Here is a 7,353-nt window from a genome sequence, read left to right as displayed (position 1 = left end):
TCTGTATTTATTGCTAATGGGGAATTCTTTTTAAACGTTTCCTTCAGTTCAGGTGTGAATTACCCAGAGAGAATTTCCCATTTATCTCCTTGGATTCAATGAAAGTTTCAGATCTGAATTAGGTTTAGGAACAATCATGTTGCTCATCTCAGAATGTTCTCTTGCCGGTGTCTCACTTTTACCACATGCCTGATAGAACATTCAGTGTAAACTCACCTCCCATCAGACAGCCGGCCATACCACAGGTGGCCCGCCCTTGTCTCTTGGTTTGTTGTATCTCAGCCTCTCCCTGTGATGAACCCTGGAAACTGCACAATTCATCTGGCAAGAAACACTTCCACAACAGGGAAGACTTTCAGAAAGGATTTAATATGCAAAAAGGCACAAATTCAAGATGAAGAAATTACAGGCATAAAAAAAGCAGGAAACTTCCACCCCTTGAAACAATGGAAAATTATACAAAGAAAGTTTATGAATCTTTTCCCTCTCACACTTGTATTTCTTGCAACTTCACACAAATTTTATAAAAACACCTGCTTTGTCTATCAAACTGGCAGGGACTGTCTCTGGACCATCAGAACAGAGGGAGCATTTCTAAGAGAAAGAGGCGAAGCGTTTACATCAGCACAAGATTATTTTGTCCAATCACATTGTTCTGATATTGATCCCCCAGAGTCACAATGTCCCACATCATCATAACCTGTGTCTCCCAGAGGCAGGAACAGGGTTTCCTTCTCCATCCCAGATACACCTTCACTCCTTCGCGAGTGCAGACTCCCACCTGAAAATACCAAGGGAGACACATACAGTCAGTGGATCCACTCTACGGTGATGGGCAGCAGCAGAGCAAGGCAGAGTTTACAGCAGTGGTTCTCAAACTTATTTGATCAGCCCCCTTCTTTGTGTCCATTGCAGTTGACACCCCCCCACACCACACAAGTACGTATACCGATTTACAAAAATCAACGTGCAACTCTCACTAAATATGAAAAGCAGTCGGGCATTGAGTCACAAAGAGCCATTTAAGTACATAGCTCCCCGGCTGCCGAGCTCTGAAGGCAGCACTGCCGCCAGCAGCAGCGGAGAAGTAAGAGTGGCAACACCATACTCTGCCATCCTTACTTCTGCGCTGCTGCTGGTGGCAGCGCTGCCTTCAAAGATGGGCACCTGGAAAGTAGCCGCTGCTCTCTGCTCTGGCTTCTCATACTGCCCTAGAATATGTTCTGTGCTCCACAGTTTGAGAACCTTTGCTCTACGGTGTGGGCTAGGAATTGTTCCCCCTTCAGTCTTCTGGCTTGGTCTAGAACAAGTTCTAATCCATCATCTCGATACATAGTCTAGAAATTAAAACCTATGGTTTCCAGACCAGCTAACACTGCCCAGTGCCAGCTATAGCTACCTGTAAATTTGTGAAGAAAATCCCAAGCACTTACCAGCCAGGAGCACTTAAGGACATCAGAACTGTCACTCTGCCCTAACAATGAAGATAAGCATCAAGTACTAAGCAATGCACATTTCATCACCACTGCACCTCCTCTGCTCATGGCACAACAGGGAGAGGAGTGGAAACTTAGGCCAAGGATAATGGGCTAAGCCCGACTTTTACAGGAAGTGTCATGGGCTCTTTAGCATTTGTGCAGCAGTAACATGACTTTGGTTTATAAGATTCTGCCCAAAAGATACACGTTCAGTAAATAGGTAGGAATCCAGTACATCAAGAGTAGGGCAGCCACACCCAAGGATTTGAACCTAGAGCTTGAGGGAATCCGAGCTATCTGGCTGGTTTGACCAGGAAGTACCACCCAGCACAGATTCTACTTTTCCTCTCTCTATTTCAGGCACTGAAGCCTCTTCTTTGAGGGAATGGAGAGATGAGAGAAGGAGAGTTTTTCGCACAGGCGTTGGGTTGGCCAGGGCTGTTCCCTTGCTGTGAACTCCACATTTCCAGCTACCCCACTCTGCAGAGACACTGTGAAGTGCAAACAGTTTTCCACTCACCTGTCTGTGCATCCCTGTCCCTGTCACTCACCCCAGTGCCTTTTTCACCATTCTGCCCCAAGCCAGGGTCACCTTCAGGGACAGACACTTCTCTGGCATCATCGTAAACAGCCCCTGGGACATCTCCAGGCAGGGCTGGGGCATCTGACATGAAGATGTGCAGTAATTAAGAGAATATTCACAGTGAAGACAGAAATAAACTACAAGCTGCAGATGCACCAGCCTCACTGATCCCTGCGGGATCTCTCAACACTTAACTTCCAACTTCAGGGCATTAAGAGAAGCCCTCCTCTGAAACCCTGAGACTGGGGGATTTCACAGATCACATTGATTTGATATGTTTCAGGAGCTAATTGAGAGGATCCTAGAGCTCCTAGATTACAAGCGTGGGACGGGGGGAGGTCTAGAAAGGGTGTCTGGGATCTAGTCCAGAGGGATTACTCCACAAGGCATTTGGTTAGAATAATTACAAACAGAAATGACTTGGAATTGCCCAGAGCTTGTCCCTGGCTTCCTAAACTTGACATTACTTTAAAAATGACTTTTCAGTGCATTCTCCTGATAAAGTTTACCCCATAAACTGCCATCAGTCTCCAAGGCACTGACACCACTTGGAGCTGAGCCAGCTAACAAGGTCGGGACATAGGTCCTTGGGTGTAAAATCTCTATGTCCCGCCCAGCACAGCGTGTCTGACACAGATGTATATAAGCTGGGGCAGTGACCTGAGCCAAGTATAGTGTGGGCAGCTCCTGAGCAAACTGCTCCTTCAGTCCCTGCAATGGGCCTTTATTATGCCTTAGGACAACACATGCTTCCCTACCCCTGGGCCTCCACACAGCTCTTGTCATGCACCTGGTCAGCGCCCCAGCGTTACGCCAATAGAAGATACTGGTGGGTGAACTTCCTGGTTTTCTTAACAAACCACTATTGTCCCTACTGGGAAATACAGTTAGTTTTTCGTCAGAGTGACGTTGCTTCCAGGAGGCGGATTCACTGCTCACCTCGGCCGTCTGGAGTCTGGGGGACGTCGTTCAAGGCAGGCTCCTCCACGTTATCGTAATCCAACTGAGACCCCCCTGGGGAAACTCCCTCTGGAACAGCAAACACCACACTCAGCCCATGACACCAGCAGCGTCTCTTCAGTGCAGGTGGCCCTTCTAACTAGAGCTGTGTATCATGGCACGTGAGAGGGGAAGTCGCAGGGGCCCATGGGGAGAAGGGCAAAAGTCAGAGAACTACAGTAAAACAGGAGTCCCAGAAATAACGAGGGGCCAATCCTGTCCCTGCAGAATCCAACAGCAGCTCTTTCACGTGTTTCCGTGGGAGCAGGATCTGGGCCTGTGCTGAGATAACAGGTTGGAACACGGGCACTGCCAGGCCAGAGCCGGCCTGTGTGAATCCATCTGATCTCTGCAGACAGGTTTGAATTTTCCTGTTACACTGGGGAGGGGGAACCTCCCCTCTGCAGGAATTAAAGCTCCTACTGGGAGGTCACTGGCCTGATCCTTTGTGAGCTCCTGCTCTCCACTGGCCTCTTAGGCAGCCCAGGGCTCAGCTTGGCAGCGCTCCAGCTTCTCAGCAGAACTGGCTCATCTGCTCAGTGTCTCCTCCCCCAGCCACAGGCTAAACTCCCACATGGCCCGAATCATGGACTCCCTTGAGAGCAGGTCGGGGAGAAATGCCGCCCCGTTTATGATTAGAGATGGGGCCAGGCCCGGAAGTTCAGGTCCAGGATTTTGCTTCAGCCTGTTACAGTGACAGGTGGCAGCCCCAAAACTGAGATCCAGAGCTGGGGTCAGAATCTGCAAATCCGTCTGCCCCCAAAGTTCTGCTGGGTTCGGATCAGTGAGTTGGGCTGAGCCCATCTGTAATTATAACATAGGACAATCTTCCTCTCTCTCTCGGGGACAAGAGATGAGCCCTGCTGGGCACTGACGCCTTCCACCCAAAGAGACTTACCCGTCTCCTCCAGCTCCTCACCTGGGGAGGTCACTGGGAGCCACTCCGAGGGGTGTGTGCTCAGGAGATGGTCACATGTTCCCATCTTGAGATTCTGACAGAAATCCTGTTCAATGGGATGAGACCCGACTGTGTACAATGGGAACCGTGTGTGTGTGGGGGGGGGGGGGGTGGAAATGGCTGCGATTGCAGAAAGTGTGATAGAAATTCATTTCTCTGCCCAGATGTGGGTCTCTCGGCCCCTCCCCCGTTACCTTCTTCTGATCCAGGATCATTTTCCCCCTCGCTGTCCCCGGTGTAATACTGCAGCTTCGTCACTGAGTCATCTGAATAGGAGACTGGAGAGACGAGAACCAGACATTCATTACAGTGAGAACAGCAGAACTGCAGGACTGGGAACACATCTGGGGCCTGGAGCAGGATTTCCAGTCTCAGTCTATACCTTCTTCTACAGGACATGGTGACTCACAGCAACTCTGAGCGGTGAGAGGCTGACACAGACTCCCCAAGACAAATCTCCATGTTATTGTGATAAATGTGACTGAGGGGATGATACGATCTGACCTGAAAGATGCTGGGGTGAGTGAATGGCCCGTCTCTGGCTGCTGGTCCAGGGAAGTTCCACAATTGTCCTGGCCTCCTCAGCCACAGAGGGGACTCCTCCTTCTTAAGGGTAAATACCCACCTCCCCCATGAATCAGTCGATCAGCTCTCCGTGGTGTTTCCAGATTAAACCAAGAAAGGCCCAGAGCAAAGTCTGTGATTCATAAATTTGTTCGTCTCTACGGTGCCACAAGTACCGCTTTTCTTTTTGTCATTCATTGTAACCATCTTGGCAGTGATGCTGGGAGATGCCCTGAGCATGTTCCCAGAGCCCCACCACAGCACAGCCCTTGGGCAGGATGTTCCCATCAGACATTGAGACAAAATGGCACAAAGGATAAAAGGGCCGGGACTCAAAGTCATGAGGCTCTCCTGAGCTGATCTCTCTGCTCCGGGGACAGGAGGGAGCCGACCCAGCAGACCAGTGGCTGCGGTGGGAGGGGGGCACAGAACATCCCCTGCTCCAAAGAAGTTTTCAAATGATAGTTTAGCCTGCCCCAGACAGTCGCTTTCCTGACCCCTCACTGGTTACACGCCAAGGCTGCAGGATGGGCAGATGGGAAATTAACTGCCCCTAGAATTGGGACACTCAGTGTATGGTGGGAAGGAAACCCATCTCCCTCAGTCTACATGAGTAACTGCTGGTCTCACCGCAGACCCAGCTCCCACAGCTAGAGCTTGGCAAAAAAAACAGATGGTTTGGTTTTCTGACCGTTCGGGAAAAAAGCAAAACATAAGATTGTTTTGAGTTGAGCCAAAAATGACTTTTTTGGGAAATTTTTGGGAAATGCAAAAGTAAAAAAAAAGTTTAATGTTGAATGAAAGCATTTCGTGTTCTTTTGGACATTCGTTAATTTTTGTTTATTTGTTTTTTTTCCTGATAATATTAAAGGAAATTTCTAATGGCAAAGTAATATCCAATTGAAAAAAACAAAATGTTTTCTTTAGAAAGTGTTGAAATGAAATGAATCGTTCTGTGTGTATTTGGAACAATTGGGTGAAATCGACAAGAATTTGTGAAATGTTTCGGTGTCTCTGAATCTGCATTTTTCACCAAAACATTTTGCAATGGAGACTTGTGCCCAGCTCCAATGACAAGCTCACAGGGTGGAAGCTGCAGTGATTTAACTCTGGGTCAGGGCCTCAGATGGACAGGTCATTAGATAGCTGCTCCCTGTTAAGAGTGAGACCCACAGACCTGAGCGACTGAACATCTCCTGCTTTTTTCTCATCAGGTTATAATCAATCTCCTCGTACATGGCCTCAGAGAAGGGATCCAAGGGTCTTCTGGAGCCTGAAAAAAAAGGGCAGGGTTTGCACAGGGTCATTGAAACCAGAGATGGGAAACACTATGGGATAATCCAGCCCCTCCCCGTGGGCCCAGTGCGAGCCTGAACCCTACCACACATTCCCACTGCTGGAATTTAAATGAGCCAGGTGACAGTATTTCTTTCCACAACAGCCCTTTGATGATGGTTCCCAGGGCTAGACCGCTGTCAGGAAGCTTCCTCACATTCATCTTAAATGTTTTTTAATCTCATCTCATTATTTCTGGCTATTTCCCTTTGGAGCAGCTTAAATAATTCTTCCCCCACGCAGGTGTTTCTCTGCAAAATGGTGAGAACCTCTTTTTTTTCATCGAGTTTAAGGCCAGACGGGACCATTAGAACATCTAGTCTGACCTCCTGTATAATAAAGGCCACTGCATTTCACCCAGAAACCCCTAGGTTTGAGCCCAAAGATGCACTTTGAGTAAAGCATTTCAGTCCTCAGGAGAATAAGCTATTGTGTGCCACAGGCAGAAAGCAGGAGCGAGTAAGGTACCACCAATGGGCCCCGCAGTGGCAGGGAACTGATTACTTGAGAGATGCCTTGATAATCGTGGCTGGCGATTCATGCTCCATGGTTCAGAGGAAGAGGAAAATCCCCCAAGGTCCCTTTTTACCAATCTGACCTGGGGGGAAATTCCTTCCTGACCCCAAATCTGACAATTGGTTTGACCCTGAACATGTGGAAAGACACACCAGCCAGATATCTTCGAAAGAGGTTTCTCTGTATCACCTCAGAGGACTGGTCCAGCCCATCCAGTGTCACAGCTCCCCCTGTAGCTAAAGTCTGATGCTTCAGAGGAGGGCAAGAAACAAAATGAAGCAAAACAAAACACAAAGATGGGGGCTTCCCAGAATTCCTTCCTGACCCCTGCAGGTGACTGGCTGAAGCCCTGAAGCATGAGATCTGATTATAGTCATTGTCTTACTGCAAAGTTGTGACTGTTACATGTATGTTGATGGCAATCCCATCTTCTATCTTCTTGCCAAGAAGCTGGTCGCTAATGTTTGTATAAAGTGTGTTATAGATGTAAAATCCCCGACAAGTGCCAGCCTTGAGTACAAGATAGTAAAATGCTCCTTTCCCACACTTCTCCTTCCTAAGATTGTATTTTCTACTGGATCACTCTCTTCACAACTATTTACCAAGCTCTATTTTTATACACCTTTTTTCCTTGGTAATATTTCCAGTTTCTCTCGGTCCCTTTTCCATGATGTCTCTCCTCATGATATTCAGATCCCCTCCCTGTGGCAGATACTGCAGCTCCAGGCAGTATCTTTGGGAATCACTAGATTAAAGCTATGAATGGTTTATGTTTTACTGCATGTCGAAGGGTTACCACAGCTCCTCCAGGAAGAAAAAACACTGAGTGTGTGTGAGTGTGTGTGTGTGTGTGTGTGTGTGGGTGGGTGGGTGATTAAGGTGAATCACTGAGATTGTAAACAACTCCAGAAAGGTAACAA

At 48.1% G+C, this 7,353-nt stretch overlaps 1 pseudogene; it reads right to left on the bottom strand.

Moving 5' to 3' along the window:
* Window positions 1-632: 632 nt before the first annotated feature.
* Window positions 633-7,353, bottom strand: part of LOC144268827 (antigen WC1.1-like) — a 48,341-nt pseudogene continuing 41,620 nt past the window's right edge.

Source organism: Eretmochelys imbricata, chromosome 1 (genome assembly GCF_965152235.1).
Source record: "Eretmochelys imbricata isolate rEreImb1 chromosome 1, rEreImb1.hap1, whole genome shotgun sequence".
Taxonomy (NCBI): domain Eukaryota; kingdom Metazoa; phylum Chordata; order Testudines; family Cheloniidae; genus Eretmochelys; species Eretmochelys imbricata.
Note: the sequence above shows the minus strand (reverse complement) of the source record. Positions and strands in the feature narration are given on the sequence as shown.